This window comes from Polyodon spathula, chromosome 8, assembly GCF_017654505.1.
Source record: "Polyodon spathula isolate WHYD16114869_AA chromosome 8, ASM1765450v1, whole genome shotgun sequence".
NCBI classification, from domain to species: domain Eukaryota; kingdom Metazoa; phylum Chordata; class Actinopteri; order Acipenseriformes; family Polyodontidae; genus Polyodon; species Polyodon spathula.
This window is the reverse complement of record NC_054541.1, coordinates 41,529,986-41,549,764: the sequence shown is the minus strand read 5'-3', so window position 1 is coordinate 41,549,764 and position 19,779 is coordinate 41,529,986. Positions and strand designations below refer to the sequence as shown.

At 36.9% G+C, this 19,779-nt stretch overlaps 1 protein-coding gene across 21 annotated transcripts in view; it reads right to left on the bottom strand.

Annotated features, from left to right (window-relative positions):
• The window catches only part of LOC121319967 (neuronal cell adhesion molecule-like), a 100,028-nt gene that overhangs the window by 43,155 nt on the left and 37,094 nt on the right, over nt 1–19,779 (bottom strand). For all 21 annotated transcript variants that reach the window (XM_041257980.1, XM_041257983.1, XM_041257975.1 and 18 more), the window contains exon 2: nt 18,256–18,334. The gene's annotated coding sequence lies outside the window, so the exon portion shown is untranslated. The remainder of the gene's footprint in view (nt 1–18,255; nt 18,335–19,779) is intronic.

Here is a 19,779-nt window from a genome sequence, read left to right as displayed (position 1 = left end):
CCACAAACTTTGCTTTTGTGACCAGGACAGTGATATTTCAAAATATCACTATTTCCAATGGGAAAACGGGCAAATGTGTGTCTTTTCGTTCACATAAAGTCAGAAAAAAACAACACATTAATCCAAATTAACATGTATTTATACTAAAGTAATACAAAGATGACTACAAAAGATTTAGAAGTGAGTAGTTTTTTTTAAATACAGTATAATCGTAAATCTCGAAAAACTACTCACTTCTAAATCTTTTGTAGTCATTTTTGTATATATATTATAAATATATATATATATATATATATATATATATATATATATATATATACACAAAATATATATATATATATATATATATATATATATATATATATATATATATATATATATATATATATATATATATATATATAGTAGAACCCCATGGAATTCAAGCGCTTTGTGCCTTGCTTGGGAGGTTTTCACATAGCTTTACCCTACTTGCTGTCATAGGAAAATGCTTTGCAGATGCTGGAATCCAGGACATCCTTCTAGAATCAGAAATCATTGGATCAGGATCTATCAATGGAGTGCTTCAGGGTCATCACTATAACAGAGCAGTCTGCATTCATAAAATCATAATTGAAGCCCTGATGTGACTTCGGTGGGAAACATTCACACAATGGCTTGAGGAATGCAATTACAATGACACAGAATTTCAGCCATTAGTAGATGTTATAGGGGAGATACGAGGGCAATTCACAAAGGATACAGTTGGAGCTTTGCTTCAAATGCCCAAGTTTGATGCTTTGCATCAGTCGTTCCTTCAATTTATCAAAATCGTCAATGGCTGAATTCTGGAGCTCCTACATTGAAATGGTAACTCTGTTTTTGTCATTTATCAGGGCAACACGAGACCCTGACACCATCTTTGTCTGATGCCTGGAATGCATGCTTCTAAAACCGTTGATTAGATTTACATGTCATTGGGTAAGAGTATTAGAAGTGTCCTAATAAATATTCAAAAAGGTGATTGCCATACAAAACAATCCAATCTTTCAATTTGTAAAAGTTTAACATGCATTTAAGGCAATTGTATTCAAAACATATAAGGTAGGCTATATTTTATTAAGTAAAGAAAAATACAACAAAACAGTAATATAGTATATTTGTTTAATTCAGTTATATAACTCTACATTATTTTGCAATGCCCTTTCTTTGTAGCTGTAAATGGTACTGTTCATGGAAAATGTGTCACTTGAAAAATAATTCTCTCAAAGCTTTTTCATTTATGTATGTGTTTGTGTGTTGGGTGACACTCCCCATTCTTGGGCAATTCTAATCAAGCAAGCTCTAACTGTCATGCTTTTAAGTGAAAGCTGTTTAGTATTCATGAAGCTGGGCTGAATTGCTATATAATGACATCATAAATGATACTACAGCATTAAATCACAATAGTACATAAAACTAATTAAAGCAACACATAGTATTCACTTTAATGTGATAGCCCTCAGGCATATATTTCCTTTTTATTACAAAAAATACATAATACATTTTACAGGGTATTCTATCTGCCTCAGAATACATTTAAATGTAGCCCTACTTGTGTAATATAATTGATCTACAGTACTTTAAATATTTATACAAGAGAGACCCTTTGGGATAAAGCATATCAAACACATGGCCATTGTGGGTGTACTACTGGGAATAGGGCCACAGCAACACAAGCAAACACTACAATCACACAATTATAAAATATAAAAACAGCTGCCCTATCCACAAAGCTTTGATCGCTAGTTATATAAAGATTATTATTATTATTATTATTATTATTATTATTATTATTATTATTATTATTATTATTATTATTATTATATTCAGTTTCAATTAATTATTTAGAGTCAGATGTTCATGTTGGCAAGCAACTACCTAAAAAAAGTGCAATGACTACAAAATTGCATCAAACCATACAACAGCTAATAAAAAGAAACATCTTTGTGAATAGGGCCCAATATTTAAAAATGGAAGGGAATTTCAATATGGTGGTGCAGATAGCAAAATTGTAATGAATCACATGTTCAGTGTGAGTAAGACCAGAGATACATACCAGTACTGCCTCTAATCCATTGTAGAGCGACGAGAAACAGCATTGGGTCTCTAGCCATCTGTTAGCTTCATCGTGGCTTAAAATACTGTATTGAATCTTATCAATTTCCTTTGCCAAGTAATGATGATTTACAAACAGTTACAGTACTGTAGCTCTGCATCACTGTCATCCATTTTCTTTTTTTCATCCCCATACCAGGTGTCCAATGGCTAATAAGTGAAGGAGTAATCAGACTCATGACTATGAATGAGCATACCTTCATTTACCTTAAATTGGTTTCATCTGGCATGAGGCAGTTAGAAAACCACAAGTGAAGCAGGCTGCTATATTGAGGAATACCAAAGCTAGCACGTAAATTGCATATACCGAATCTCTATTTGTTAGGTTCGCATAAAATGGGTCAAATGTATTTAAAAACCATACAGTCAGTAGGAATTCCGCTTTGTTGGGTCACACTCCTCACATATTTTGCCAGGGATCCCATGATAACAACCTACCCTTTTTAAAAACTGCATGTAAAACTGGTGGAAATGCAGTTTTTAAAAAGGATATGTTGTTAAGTCAGTTTTTACAGATTTTTTTTTACAACAGCATGGAATCATTTTTTAAAAGGAAAATACTAAACTTTACACTGACAGAGGGACAAAGTCACAGGCCTCCCTAGAATCTTTCCTAGAAGTACAGGTAGTTTCTTTACATACTGTTTTCCTAAAACGAGATCAGAAATAATATATTTGGATTTCCCAAATCTTTAATAATTCCTACTTTATATGTAAATATTCAATATGCCTCAGGTAGATTAGGGGCTTAAGTTCATGTGTGGTATAACAGAAATTGCATGCAGATGGTAATGCCCACTCTGCCTCTGAGCTAATTATATAATGTCTTTAGTAATACATATTGTAATTTTGTAGCTATGCATCCTTGTCTGCTAGAGCCCTCAAATGTTATATTTTTATTTCATTATTTTTTTTTACAAAAAAGGGGGGTTTGTCTGGAGGTACAGCAGTGAAATAAACACATTTTGGAATATGCCAGCTGAGTTTGGAGCTAAAGAAAGGAACAATAAATTAATTCCCCACAGTATTCTAGTCACATATCTTAAACCTGCTTCCACACAGGTAGATCTGTTTATACATACCTGCAGTACCACAGTACATGTGTGGTACCTTGCAAAATGGCAACACCTTGACTAGACGTTCAATGTCAAAGGCTGCAAGGTCTAACCAGGTGGGTTTCAAAAGCAATTTTTTAAATAAATTGCTTGAACAATGTGGAGTTGTCATCAACTAATGTTCAGTTAAACTCTGCAGCTTCAGTCCTTTTCCATTTGTAATAAATGCTAAGCAAAGACTGCCAAGGGGCTTGAGATCTAAACCTCAATGGAGATCTCCAGTCCAGTCAACAGACGTACTGCAGATAGAGAAAGGAGATTCAAATTGTGGAAGCTGCCCAGCATCTTATTGTCAATACTAGTGGCATGATGCAGCACTGATATTAAAAGGCAGTCAGGAGAAAAAGTCCAGACATTACATTATATGTATAAGCTTGGCTTGAAAAGTTTAATTACTGTGTACAGAATGATGGTACAAAACAGGTGCAAATTAACCCAATTAATATGTGCAGCATTTGGCTTTCTAGCCACCAAAACTGACACACAGTCTGCATTAAAATAACACAAATGCCAGAGACAGGGATATTGTTTATGGACTGGTAAATTAGCCTGTATTTAAAGATAAGCCAGTATCATTTGACCACAAACAATCAAAACATCTGGAGCCAAATAAATTCAGTAGGAATCATGTAAATGACATCAGATGTGTGGTTTGATCTCTTTGAACTAGATTTTTTTTGTGTTGCTGGCATTAACTATGTATTCAAAACTGAATTACAGACTCCTATCTTATCTCCATTCAGCCATAATGTTTTTTTTTTTTAATCTGGAGATAATCCCCAAACCTTGCTGTACAGCTCAGGGGTGAGAAACACAAACTAGAATAGTAAAGTTGCCCTGTTCATTGGTTTTGTGATGAGAAACTGCTGAACAAAAGACTTCCTATTGAAAAATGTATTAAAACAGCACTTATCTGGGGTGACAACTTTTGAAAACACAACTAACTATTGTGAATACCCTAACTCCTCTAGTTCTTATATCATCTCTGTAAAAATAAATTACATCAGCCCTTTAATTAGTAAATGTCTACCTATTCACAGTGCTGTCATTCCTACACTGTCCCGAATCAATAACCATTCTCTCATTCGCTGTCCTGGGCTTTACGAACTGCGCATTGTCAGCAGCATCCTATTCAAGCAAACGCCAGCTGTATTGTTGCATTGTGCTGCTAAGTTCAGCTGAATACACTGCATGCAACCATCAACTAGCTGTGTTCTAGTTATATCAGAGGTTTTACAATCTGCTAATAGCTTCTCGTACTGGGAATTTTAAAACTGGTAGATGGAAACTTACATTTTTCCTTTATATGCGCACATTGTATCAGTTTTTTATTGGTATTACTGCGTCATGTTGCTGTATAAGAATATTGCTTTTTTAATTATTTCGAAACCTTCTGGAATGCTTTCAAAAGAGTGTTATTCAGGTACATCTAGCTTCAACTTGGCAGTGATAACTTTTCAGCTGCCAAAACAAAACACATTAAAAACTACTGTGGGAAAATATGTCAAAACACCAAACAGCTACTTAATATACAGATAGTGTATGTATAATGTTGTTGTTCCTCGACCTAATTCAACATGTTTCTTTTTAAAGAAAAAAAAAGTATCCCCAAGTGGCGAATTCAGTAAAGGCACCACCAGGCTAGACTGCAGGTCAAGTTATACCATCAGGAGTTTGCTGGACTGACTCCTGGCCGTGCTGGTTTAGGCTGGGGGGGGGGGATAGAACCCACTGGCATACAGGAGTTCATTTCATCATCAATTTGTTAAGGCCATGCCAAGGCCTAAAGCAAGTAAAAGATAGAAAGATCACCCCTGATACAGGAAACCATGACATAAAGGTTCTGTGGTACCCGATGGAAAGAAATGGGGGAACAGCCTGTGAAAGACTTAAGAAAGGACCACCCGCGGTATGAGAACTAATAAAGATAGAAGTGAGCAAGCTGATCCAGGACAGTCATGGATTTGCAGTGGATTACAAACAAAGCAAAACAAACCTCAAAAAACATTACAACTAACCATTAATAAAATAAGCACAACAGTTACATTGCGAGCTATATAAACACTCTGAAGTGGCAAACATACATGTTGGACATAATGTTCTCTTTTAGTTACTGCTTTGAACAAATCTTTACAAGTGACCGGTGATTTATCAATGATCAAGTCCTGTGAGAAAATATTCCCTAAGACCAGATATTGTTTAAGCAAAAGCTTCACCTTCTTTTGCACTCATTAACTTCACAAAAGAGCTTTCTTCCTTACAATTATCTTTCAGTCTTTGCCCCACCTGCGCCTCTGAAGGGTCAAAGCAGAGGAGGTCCATAACTCCCACCAGCACTGAGCTTCCAGGTCTCAATGAGCTGCATATCTGCGAACCAGAAATTGAAATCAAAGGGGCTCTTTGGGGTTCAGAGCTCTGACAACTTCTCATTGTTCTGCTCTACTATAACTCCAGCAGCATTTCTACATTCCATTTCATATTCTGCTCACTTTGTCTTCTTTGTATCTCTGATAGATGAATTTTGCATGCCATTTATATCAAAATCGGTCAAAACTGTCAAAAGCTTACACAACCTGTTAGCAATTTTTATTATTAATGTGTTTTTTTAAATACAAAATGGTATCATCAAGCAAAACTCTCTGGTGCATTTACACTATACAGAGATCAGTAAACTCTCTGAACCACACACTGCCTTGAACATACTTTTATTATTTTAGTATTATTATCATTGGACTCCATCATGCAGTTAACTTATTAGAACATCCACCGAACTTGCGTGCGTACATGATATATATATATATATATATATATATATATATCTTATATATATATATATATTATATCTATAGATATATATGATATATATATAATTAAATTAATATATTTAGGGTAGAGACAAAATTATTAAATAATGTTATTGGTATTGAAATATATATATAATAATAAAATTCCCGTTATAGATCCTTTTTGTTTGTCTTCTTGACGTTACCCTTGTTTGTTTATGTTTCTTGTAACCTGTCCTCGATTGGGTATTCAAAACAAATACAAAGAACAGTTGGAATTTCATGAACTTGCTATAAGAAGGAATAAGAGGTTAGCCATTGGTTCATTTTGATAGCTTTTCCATTTCTTGGTGTTGGAGTATAAACATGAATGGCAATAAATTCAGAATGAATAGCACCGAGCTTCTCAAAAAGGGCACACTGCAGTGTAAATCAAGATCAATCGTAAGTCACGCCCCAGCGCTCTGAGTCCGTCAGCATGCTTCACAATCAGCTTGTGTCATTAATTTCAGTGGAACACTCTGTTTTCCCACTGGGTTCACTAACTCAAACAACTTTGTAAAAACTCATTGACAATGCTGTACAAAAAAAAAAAAATAATGTATAGATTGAAATTGTATGTGGATTCAAACTTAGTTTAATATGATTATTTTAGTACAAATACATGTTACCAGATTTAAACTGAGCAATAGAAATACAATAGCCAATTTCACAAGCTATGTAACATTATTGATCAAGTGCAAAAGACATGATCGGAGATAGTGTGCCATACAAATCCATAATAACTCAATAGAAATCAGTGGAAACATACAATTAAAAGCGAATAGGATATGAACAAAAGTATAACAGCAAATGCAAAAAAGAAAAAATGTTTTCAATGAGAATTCTACAGCTGCTCTACACAACAACATTCAGCTATCATCTAAACAGGGTATCCGATGTCAAAAATCATCACATATCTCTTCACGTAAATTCCAAGCAATGCTTATCTTGTTAAAGAGCTAAAGATTACCCTCTCCCTAGTTTTAAATTACAATATAAAACTTCTGAAGCACATTTAATAAACACATAGTATACACTGTGTTGTTTAAATAGTAAAATGTTATTAAGGTACAACAAACACCTCTTAATACAGTACTTTTTTTTTTTTATGTATTTGGTTTATTTGATATCTAGTAAAACCAAAATGGGGCTGGTTTTTGCTCCATGTGCACAACAGCATAGTGTGACTCAATATTTCTGACACAGAAAAAATGTAATTATTATAAAACCTAGTAAGACATTAGGTTTCCCTACGTGCCAACAGAATGAGAATTGGACCCAATGTTGAAGGAACGGGTTAACTTAAGTGTTCAATGTTCTTTCAGTCATGTCTCTCATTTTTAGGCGTCTCATCAGGTACTGTTTACAAATCTGATTGCCATCCTGTACACACATTAAAACAACAGAAGTATTACAACTATAACCATATCAAACTACAACATATGCTTTAAGACCTTTGCACGCTGGATCTGTTCCGTCATTTTGAATCCGTCATCTGAAAAAGTCATCTGTCAATCCATTGCACACCAGATGCGTTAATAACATACTTCACAGCGCTGATGTGCAGTCGAGGCTTTGTAGTAAATATACCTAGTTGCAGTATTTTAATAAAAAATAAATACAATTCTGTTAATTCTTACACAAAAAATATTAAATGTAACAAACTTAATCAGCAAACGCAGATGGAAAACGTTTGCTAATTATTACGTTTCTACTAGACTACAATAACATTGTTACACAATAGAAAAAAACAAAACAAAACATACAATATTACACAACACTGTTGTCATAGCATCAGGAAACATATGACCAATATTTAATTTTTCAAACACTCGCTCCTGTATTAATTTATATCTAAAAGTTGGGTGGGAAGCTAGCCATGAGCTACCGAAAATACTTTCCATCACTTTCATGTACAACCCGTCTTTTCTGACTGTTAAGCCCTGGCCCCTCTTGCCCTGTCACCCTTCTTTCTCTGACATGTTCTCCAAATTACGCCATTGTTTCTTTACTTACATGACTAAATTTGAAATAAAGTATATACTTGTAATAACCTATATTGCACAAAATCCATGTGTTTATGTATGCAGTTCATAATTTCATGTTTTATAAATATATTATAGCAATCTCTGTTCCCGCAGGCAGGCGCATCACACAGGGCGAGGCAGTCCACACACAGGTGGAGGGCGGGTGCGGACCCTGGATCAAATCGAACTTGTTTCGATTCCAAAACTGATGCATCACTGTCGTATGACAATTACGGACTCAGTGTGCAATGGAATGCACGTGATGGTTTTTTCCGTTTAGATGCATGTTAAATTCGGATGTGTTATCGGATCCAGTGCGCAAAGGCCTTTATACTTCATGAATATAGGGCATTTAAAATAGAAAACAATTGCAAAGCAGGAAGGTACCAAGATCTAAGGGTAAATAGAATGAAACAGTGTATAGAGGTTTACACAGGTTACTCTTATCTGAGCAGAATGTATTAACTTCAATAAAGCCAGAGCAGTATTACCTTCAGCTCCCTGCAAATTTGTTTGAGTTTGTCTTTCTTTAAAAGATAACTAGTTTAAAGGATTACCAGCAAGTCATCAGATTATTGGTCACTGGGACCACTGAGTTCTGAATGGGAACTTTCTCTTCCAAGATAAACATAATTTCATCAAAGATTTCCCCTGAGGGATGGTTACCTACAGAAGCTATGAGTGAAAAAGAGCTCAAACTGAGCCAAACATTTACTTTTAATGTATTATTGTATTTACATTACATCTGTTTCTGTCAATAGGACATGTTGGTTTGATCAAAATAAAAAATAAACTGATGGTTCTATTCAACCACTAACATGTCATTTATACCTGTTAACACCTTTTCCGCAACACTGCAGTAAAAGGCTCTTGAAAACACGTCAAAGAGTAAATAATGAACATTAATGCTATGGCTATAGTTTTTATCAGACAACACATCATAAGAACATAAGAACATAAGAACATAAGAAAGTTTACAAACGAGAGGAGGCCATTCGGCCCATCTTGCTCGTTTGGTTGTTAGTAGCTTATTGATCCCAAAATCTCATCAAGCAGCTTCTTGAAGGATCCCAGGGTGTCAGCTTCAACAACATTACTGGGGAGTTGATTCCAGACCCTCACAATTCTCTGTGTAAAAAAGTGTCTCCTATTTTCTGTTCTGAATGCCCCTTTTTCTAAACTCCATTTGTGACCCCTGGTCCTTGTTTCTTTTTTCAGGCTGAAAAAGTCCCTTGGGTCGACACTGTCAATACCTTTTAGAATTTTGAATGCTTGAATTAGGTCGCCACGTAGTCTTCTTTGTTCAAGACTGAACAGATTCAATTCTTTTAGCCTGTCTGCATATGACATGCCTTTTAAGCCCGGAATAATTCTGGTCGCTCTTCTTTGCACTCTTTCTAGAGCAGCAATATCTTTTTTATAGCGAGGTGACCAGAACTGAACACAATATTCAAGATGAGGTCTTACTAGTGCATTGTACAGTTTTAACATTACTTCCCTTGATTTAAATTCAACACTTTTCACAATGTATCCGAGCATCTTTTTCATAGATTCCTTCTCCAATTTCAATATCTCCCATATGATATTTATAATGTACATTTTTATTTCCTGCATGCAGTACCTTACACTTTTCTCTATTAAATGTCATTTGCCATGTGTCTGCCCAGTTCTGAATCTTGTCTAGATCATTTTGAATGACCTTTGCTGCTGCAACAGTGTTTGCCACTCCTCCTACTTTTGTGTCGTCTGCAAATTTAACAAGTTTGCTTACTATACCAGAATCTAAATCATTAATGTAGATTAGGAATAGCAGAGGACCTAATACTGATCCCTGTGGTACACCGCTGGTTACCACACTCCATTCTGAGGTTTTTCCTCTAATCAGTACTTTCTGTTTTCTACATGTTAACCACTCCCTAATCCATGTACATGTGTTTCCTTGAATCCCACTGCGTTCAGTTTGAGAATTAATCTTTTGTGCGGGACTTTGTCAAAAGCTTTCTGGAAATCTAAATAAACCATGTCATATGCTTTGCAATTATCCATTATGGATGTTGCATCCTCAAAAAAATCAAGCAAGTTAGTTAGGCACGATCTCCCTTTCCTAAAACCATGTTGACTGTCTCCCAGTACCCTGTTACCATATAGGTAATTTTCCATTTTGGATCTTATTATAGTTTTCCATAAGTTTGCATATAATAGAAGTCAGGCTTACTGGTCTGTAGTTACCTGGTTCAGTTTTGTTTCCCTTTTTGTGGATCGGTATTACGTTTGCAATTTTCCAGTCTGTCGGTACCACCCCTGTGTCAAGAGACTGCTGCATGATCTTGGTTAGCGGTTTGTAAATTACTTCTTTCATTTCTTTGAGTACTATTGGGAGGATCTCATCCGGCCCAGGGGATTTGTTTATTTTAAGAGCTCCTAGTCCCTTTAACACTTCTGCCTCAGTTATGCTAAAGTTATTTAAAACTGGATAGGAACTGGATGACATGTGGGGCATGTTGTCAGTATCTTCCTTTGTAAAATCTTGTGAAAAGTAATCATTTAACATATTTGCTATTTTTTTTTCTTCCTCTACGATTTTGCCATTTGTATCTCTTAAACATTTAATCTCCTCTTTGAATGTTCTCTTGCTGTTGTAATATTGGAAAAACATTTTGGAATTGGTTTTAGCTCCCTTAGCAATGTTCATTTCTATTTCTCTCTTGGCCTTTCTAACTTCCTTTTTGACTTGCGTTTGCAGTTCTGTGTACTCTTTCTGCGTACTTTCTTTTTGGTCCTTTTTTAATGCTCTGTAAAGTGCCTTTTTTTGCTGAATATTTTTTTTAATTGATCTATTAAACCATTTTGGCAATTTAGTTTTACATTTAGATTTGTCTACTTTAGGGATATAATTGTTTTGCGCCTCTAGTACTACATTTTTGAAGAACAACCATCCTTCTTCTGTGGGTGTTTTCTCTATTTTACTCCAATCTACTTCTGTTAGTCTCTGTTTCATACCTTCATAGTTTGCTTTTCTAAAATTGTAAACCTTAGCTTTAGTCATTACTTTTGGGGATTTTAAAAAACACTTCAAATGAGACCATGTTGTGGTCTGAGTTTGCCAGTGGTTCTCTGACCTCTGTTTTAGTTATTCTATCTTCGTTATTTGAAAAGACTAAATCAAGGCATGCCTCCCCTCTAGTGGGTGCCTTCACAAATTGTGTTAGGAAGCAGTCATTTGTCATTTCCACCATTTCTATTTCATCCTTCGCGCTACCCACCGGGTTTTCCCATTTTATTTGGGGGAAGTTGAAATCCCCCATTAGTATGGCTTCTCCTTTGCTACACGCATTTCTAATATCATTGTATAACAGATTATTGTGCTCACCGTCTGAATCTGGCGGTCTATAGCATGCTCCTATTATTATGCCTTTTGAATTTTTGTCTGTTATTCTGACCCATATTGATTCGGTTTTATTTTCTTTGTCCAGGTTTAACACCTGGGCTTCAAGACTGTTTCTTATGTATAGCGCTACCCCTCCTCCTCTTCTGTCCTGCCTGTCTTTCCTATACAGTGTATACCCACAAATATTATATTCGTCCCCATCACTCTCAGATAACCAAGTTTCTGTAACACCTATCACATCATAGTTACCTGTTAGTGCAGTAGCTTCAAGTTCTAGAATTTTGTTTCTGATACTTCTAGCATTTAGATAAATACATTTAATGGTTGTCTTACCTGAGTTGTTGTTCTTGTTTTGATGTGGTCTCCCTTCTGTTTTTTTGTTGATTTCTCCCCCCTTCCTTTCTAGTTTAAATGCTTCTGAACCTGCTCGAGGATCTTTTCTCCAAGTAGACTAGTTCCCTTGTTATTTAAATGCAGTCCATCCCGTCTATACAGATAGTCCTCGTTGTAGAATGTGGTCCAATGATCAAGATAGGTGAAGCCTTCCCGTGTGCACCACGTCTTCAGCCATGCGTTTTGATTAATTATTTCCAGCTGTCCATATGGTGCCGGTAGTATACCAGAAAATACCACAGTTTTGGTTTTCTCTTTTAATTTCCTTCCTAGCTCTCTGAATTTGTTTTGCAGGGATTTTGGTCTGTCTCTTCCAATGTTGTTTGTACCGATGTGGACGACTACTACCGGGTCGTCTCCTGTTCGTTCTAGGAGCCTGTCCACGTTCTCAGTGATGTGCTTGACAGAGGCTCCCGGAAGGCAGCACACTGTTGTAGTAAGGGGGTCCAAACTGCGAATTGAACTTGCTGTGTTTCTCAATATGGAGTCCCCAACAATCATGACCTCCCTTCTTTTTGCTGTCTGGTCACCACTGTCAATAGGGTCCTGGATGTTGTTCCTTTCATTCTCTTGTTGTTGGTTCTGCTCATCAAAATTCTGAAGTGACTCAAATTTGTTGGTTGTTTTGATTTCTGGTGGTTGTGTTTGACGAAGTTTCTTTTTTTCCCTGCTTCTGCCTACCTGAACCCAGCTGTTCTGACCTTCTATCTCCCTGGTGGCTTTCAGTCTGTTAGGGGTGATGCAGACTTCCATGAATTGTGGGTGTGCCAGTTCCTCAAGATCCTGTTGCTGTCTCATTTCTTCCAGCTCCATTTCTAGCATACTTACTAGTTTATGCAAATCCTGGATCGCGCGGCACTTTACGCACACTTGGTTTAGCTCCGCTGGGTTTTCTCGGATTTCCCACATCAAGCAGGTGTCACAGATTATTGGCTTGAAGACCATGTTGAGGGTTTTTTTTTTAAGTTTAGTTTCTTCTGCAGCTGTCAACCTGCTTTCAAACTGCTTCGAAACTGCTCTGTACTTTTCCACGCCTGTACTTCTCCCACTCGCTGTTGCTTCCACTCGCTGTCGCTGGGAAGACTGCCTCGTTTAACTACGTTGTTCTGCTGTGCTGTTGGCTCCTCCCCTCGCCCGTGTCTCAAAACGGCGCTGAATTTGAATCAGCTGCTCCGAGTTTCAGCTTGTTTGTTATCAGAAAAACACACGCGGCTGTTTGACTTTGAGCTGCTGCTGTGTTTCCCCAATGTCCTCTGTTTTCTGATTAAAGCAATTCAAGATGCAATTTCTCCTTTCTGCTTCGAAACTGCTCTGTACTTTTCCACGCCTGTACTTCTCCCACTCGCTGTTGCTTCCACTCGCTGTCGCTGGGAAGACTGCCTCGTTTAACTACGTTGTTCTGCTGTGCTGTTGGCTCCTCCCCTCGCCCGTGTCTCAAAACGGCGCTGAATTTGAATCAGCTGCTCCGAGTTTCAGCTTGTTTGTTATCAGAAAAACACACGCGGCTGTTTGATTTTGAGCTGCTGCTGTGTTTCCCCAATGTCCTCTGTTTTCTGATTAAAGCAATTCAAGATGCAATTTCTCCTTTCTGTTTCGAAACTGCTCTGTACTTTTCCACGCCTGTACTTCTCCCACTCGCTGTTGCTTCCACTCGCTGTCGCTGGGAAGACTGCCTCATTTAACTACGTTGTTCTGCTGTGCTGTTGGCTCCTCCTCTCGCCCGTGTCTCAAAACGGCGCTGAATTTGAATCAGCTGCTCCGAGTTTCATCTACAGTAGCCACTACGATTGTATATCCACTTAAGCTCCAGCCTGCTGCAAATAAGTACAGCTATATCACCTCTTTACAGCTGGCTTCAGAACTGTATTAATGAGAGTAGTTCATAAATTTACACACACAGCATACAGTATCTCTGCATCATTTACATTCTCCTCAGAAAACTGTGCTATTTAAATGTGCTGCAAACATCTAGAAAGTGCTCAAGTGTGCACGTTCAAGATACAACAATGTGTGGTACTGTACAGTATTATTGGATATTAAATAATTTCACTGCAATATGAAAAAGGATACTATTCTGTTAGAATTGTGTGGCGTGCATCATTTTCTAAACAATCTAAAAAACACTTTAGAACCAACATGTGTTGTTTTTCTGTTTATGGCAGAGAATACTTCTTTTTTTTTTATCAAACTGAGTATAATATCTAGCTTGTTTTAGTCTGCAGTCTATTCACAAAATGTAAACTGCCTCGTTTGAATATCAAAGACATCTAAAGAAGCTTTTCTTCTCTTGTACACATTTTTGGCAGTGTTCTCATCCTGGAAAATGTTATTAAAATTCTGAGAGAAAGCGAATGTTGATTAACATTATGATACCCTCTTTTCCTGTTCCCAAGAAGAACCAAAAGCACCAATACAACATTTTAAACATATCTTATCAGATTACTTCAAAGACCCATTTGCAGCTTACAGTTCCCTACCCACTAAAACTGTTTTTTTTTTTTATCCCCAGCATGAGCTAAGGAAAAACTAATGCCTGAGTCAATTCTATGCTCTAAATATGTTACAACATACAGTAACCCAAAAAAACAAAACATCAACAAAGCTCCAACAGGCAGCTATTCTTAACTAGCTGCAGACACAGGCATTCTCGATTATGTATTGCATAACAGTTACATAAACTATGTCTTTACTATCAAAGTTGGTTTACATAAAAAAAAAAAAAAAACAACTTGGTATAAATTAATACCTTTTTGAGAAACTGCTAAAAAAAATGCAGCAAAGAGAAACTCCTGCTAGTGTGCAAATCTGAACCAGTTTCAGACTAAAGATGCATGCCTGACTGTGTTTTAAATTGTCAAATCAGTCATTATTTTCCATTCAGATTCTGACCTTACAGCCACCCTTGCTGGGCTGTTGCAAAAGAATATACATAAAGGGGATTCGGTCCCACTTTTTCTGAATGTATGACCCAGAAAATGTGTAAGTATACTGTGTGTAAGCATTGGATACATAAATACCACCCACCTCTGTTTAAAGTTAACATACTGTAACTTGAGGAAAGCCATACTGAAAAAGAAAATCAAATACATATGAACGGTTTAAGATCTCTTTCAGGTTAGCTGCTGTCTGTATATTAATAAACAATTCCAATTTTAAATTAGTTTTAAGATATCTTCTAAACCTTAAAGGGGAACTGTAATGCAAATGAATCTATAACTGTTTCAATAGAAAACATGTTAACTAAAGCTTTTGATGCATTTTCAGCCTCTCCTTGAGCAGTATATCGTATAAAACCCATTAAAACAAATGAGCATTGAATGTATTGGAGCTCTCTTCCGTCGCGCTTTGTGTGCCGTCCTGTCGTTGACTCGCTCTATAGTCACACATAGGATTCTATTGAGCGCATGTCCCGTTCCTATATTATGTAGCCATTGTTTTGTTATGGCCGCCCTTTGTTGGTTTAAAGGCTTCGGCACATAAAAATACTTTGTTACTGTTTTTCCTTTTGTTATTTTTGTATTTTTGTATTTAGTACCCTCGTGAAAATGTGTGACTGTCAGCTACTGATTATTAAATTAGCTGATAGTCACACAGATTGATTAATCTCGTGCAGAGTATGGCCGAGTGGTTAATAAGATAATTAATATCCAGTTAATCCCTCGGCCATAATATAAAAGACCTGTAGCTTTGGCTGCACAGAGAGTGTGTTCAGAGTGGAGAACGGGAGAGAGGCGGGAGAAAGAAAGAAAGAAAGAAAGAAAGAATACTCAAAACAATTGCTGCTCATATTAGTAGGGCCAGCACTATACTTGTTGGTGTCAGTGTTCTGTTTTGTCTGTTTCATTTGGCCATTGAGCCGTTTATTTTGAGTGTTATGTTTTTGTTTAAACCTTTTATTTATTAAATAAGATGTGCAAGCAGCGCTTTCATTACCCCAGCACTGTTGTCTGTGCACATTGTCTTCCGGGTTTGACGTTACCACCAGCCATCTGTGTCACATGCATGAACAAATACTGTAATGTATTCATATTCTGTTTCTAGTTGATTGAGTTTATCTCATGCAGTGCTTCATGTTCCATGTATTTATGTCCTATGATGACTAATCTATTAGCTTATTACTAAAATCAATCAGATCATTACTTCAGGGAATACAAAACCTGCAACTCGTGTCAGAATCATAACACATTTGACATGGTTGAAACGCTATAGGTTTTACAGAATATGAACACATAGCAAATAATTGCATCAAATTACCAAATATCACATGCTCTTTTGTTGTACTGTATCATAAAATAGTGGTTTGTCTTGTGTCTGACTGCTGGAGAGCTGCAGATACAGTAGCTGGTTGTGTTGTTCAATGACCTTTTGGGCTTTTTGTGCTGAACTCAAAGAAAAAAAGCATTTCAAAACATTCCAAAGACCTACAACAGCCACTGACCAATGCACCACCACAGTGCACATTGCCAAGAAAACAGTTTTTCATTAATTTATCTTTAAAACAACAGTCAGACCAGGAACTCAGAATGAGATGAATTCTCTCAGGAGATGTCCACTGTATTGTAGAACAGTTATAATGGATAGAATTACCTCTTTAGTAAGTACTTCTTGGATCTTAAACAGAACAATCACCCTTTACAATTGAAAAAGAAAAGTGATTGTTGCTTTTAATGAATGTATTTTACTGCACATCCAAGGTGTAGGAATATAACAGAATCCTGCCCTAGTCCACCATACACACACTGTTTATAGAACAGGGATCAGTTACACAAAGCACTTCCAGCATTTAGCAGTAAAACATATTTTAGCCATCTTATTTCTACTTGTTTCTCAAATCTACTGTGCACATACAGTGCTCCCCCTTTATAAGGTGACCCTTTATACTTCGGAACAGGTTAATGATTTAGATTCTGGTATAGTAAGCAAACTTGTTAAATTTGCAGACGACACAAAAGTAGGAGGAGTGGCAAACACTGTTGCAGCAGCAAAGGTCATTCAAAATGATCTAGACAAGATTCAGAACTGGGCAGATACATGGCAAATGACATTTAGTAGAGAAAAGTGTAAGGTACTGCACGCAGGAAATAAAAATGTACATTATAAATATCATATGGGAGATACTGAAATTGGAGAAGGAATCTATGAAAAAGACCTAGGAGTTTTTGTTGACTTAGAAATGTCAACATCTAGACAATGTGGGGAAGCTATAAAAAAGGCTAACAAGATGCTCGGCTACATTGTGAAAAGTGTTGGATTTAAATCAAGGGAAGTAATGTTAAAACTGTACAATGCACTAGTAAGACCTCATCTTGAATATTGTGTGCAGTTCTGGTCACCTCGCTATAAAAAAGATATTGCTGCTCTAGAAAGAGTGCAAAGAAGAGCGACCAGAATTATTCCAGGCTTCAAAGGCATGTCATATGCAGACAGGCTAAAAGAATTGAATCTGTTCAGTCTTGAACAAAGAAGACTACGTGGCGACCTAATTCAAGCATTCAAAATTCTAAAAGGTATTGACAGTGTCAACCCAAGGGACTTTTTCAGCCTGAAAAAAGAAACAAGGACCAGGGGTCACAAATGGAGTTTAGACAAAGGGGCATTCAGAACAGAGAATAGGAGGCACTTTTTTACACAGAGAATTGTGAGGGTCTGGAATCAACTCCCCAGTAATGTTGTTGAAACTGACACCCTGGGATCCTTCAAGAAGCTGCTTGATGAGATTTTGGGATCAATAAGCTACTAACAACCAAACGAGCAAGATGGGCCGAATGGCCTCCTCTCGTTTGTAAACTTTATGTTCTTATGTTCTTATAATGCGGTACGGTCATGGTTCCCATTTGCCCTATAATGTCATTACACTAACACTAGTATTCTCGTTATAAGACAGTCTCTTAACTATGGCTCCTGACTACAGCATTAAAAAGGGGCAGCACAGTATATCAGAACAGAACTGCATATTTTTGCAGAAAGCATCCCAGCTCTTTTTTTTGTATTTCTTGGAGTCTATTCAATTGATCTTAACAGTGGTGGATCTAAATACTGACATCATTTAAAACATTAAAATAACACGACAACATCTAGAACGGTGCGTGTTAGTCTCCTAAATGCATTCTTGAATTTAAAAGTAAGCATAATGGCATGTTTGGACCTAATATCAAAACGGTGGCCACTGTTTAGATACATTGAATAGACCCCCTTTTAAACTGGATTTAGCAGTCTGCTAAAGTACCTAGAAGATTTTTTTTTTTTTTTAATAAGGCACCCAGGTTCTACCAATCTGTTTTACATATGTATTCGATATTGTCATAACTGAAAAAAAAGAAAAGAAAATGAAAAGAAAAACTGTGCATAAACAACATTGAACTTTGTCGAACCTGCAGTTCCTTGTTTTGTTCTCCTCTTCTCTTCTTGTGGGTCTTTCTTTTAGCAAATCTCTCGAATGCACTTTGAAGCCTGAAAGACAAAGTCACACATCAGGCACTGTGCAGTATTCTGAACACCGGCTGAAATCGAGACAGTTTTTGAATAAAAAGTCTGTGGGTGAGTTCTGCAGCATGGAACACAAACCTAATCCACCTCCGTGCCTCCAAATAAAAATCCAAACTTCTAGAAGGTCATACAATAAAAGAAGGCTTCAAATACATTTGTGTTCTGATCTTTAGGCAGTGGAAAACCAAAACTAATAACCTATGATTTCATTTTTGATTAGTGAAGTGAAATTTTTAATCACTTTAATCTTCTAAATGCTACAGTATATGGTCCCGTATAAAAGTTTACCATCATTAATTTGCATGTTACTTTAGCAGTTTTTATGCAAGTTGCATGAAGATGAACACATGCTGTCCTCCGAAGCGTGTGCTGTCAGCCGACCGCTTCTTTACACACTGCGGATTCACCATGCAGCTGCCCAGAAGCTACAGCGTAGGAGGACAATGCAGCTCCAGGAGCTACAGCGTAGGAGGACAATGCAGCTCCAGGGCAGCTCAGCGCCCACAGGTGCCTGGCCAGGGGTTGCTGGTGCGTGGTGAGCCGAGGACACCCCCCTGGCAATGCTCAGCCAATTGAGTGCTGCTTCCTGGGAACTCCCATCCACGGTCGGCTGTGGAATAGCCCAGACTCGAACCGGTGACGTCCAGGCTATAGGGCGCATCCTGCACTCAAGCAGAGCGCCTTTACTGGATGCACCACTTGGGAGGCCCTAATAGTCTTGTATTAACATAAAAAGAATGTTTTTGATTTCAGCGTTTTGCTATTCTTGACTGCTACTCAATAATGTATGTTTTTAGCTTTAAAAAAATGAGATTAAGTGGGAGTAAAAAGATGAGAGAGATAGTTTTAAAATCCTGTTAAGGCACTCTTTCCTTAGAGATTACAAAGTCTGTAAAATTGACGGAGAACAGATTATGAAAGCATACTGTACAACAGGAACACAACATGTAAACTTCTTGGCTTGAGACTGTGAAAAGCTTATTTTATACCTGCAAAAAGGTTATGTCTCAATAAACAGTAGACTGAAATAAATGAATTTATTATGCAACAAATAAAATGTAAGAGACAGTACAGATCAACCCAAGCAGCTGGTTTTGTTCACACAATCATACAGTACTTGACTACAGAGGGGTAGAGTATACAGTATGGTCCTGCCTCATTTGCAAAATGTATGCTTTTTCTTTTTTAAATGGCAATAAAAAATGTGGAAAAATATCAGCTAAAGGAGTACGTGTCAAGTTGAATTCGAAATTACTATTCAACAGTTACGTTTTTAAAATGTCAGTAGCAGGTCACAATTTAACATAAAATCTGCATAAAAATTACATTGGAAATGCTCGCCTTGTCATTAGAGAGTGCCTGAATTTATACCTACAGTATCTATACCATGTAAATATTATATTTACCTT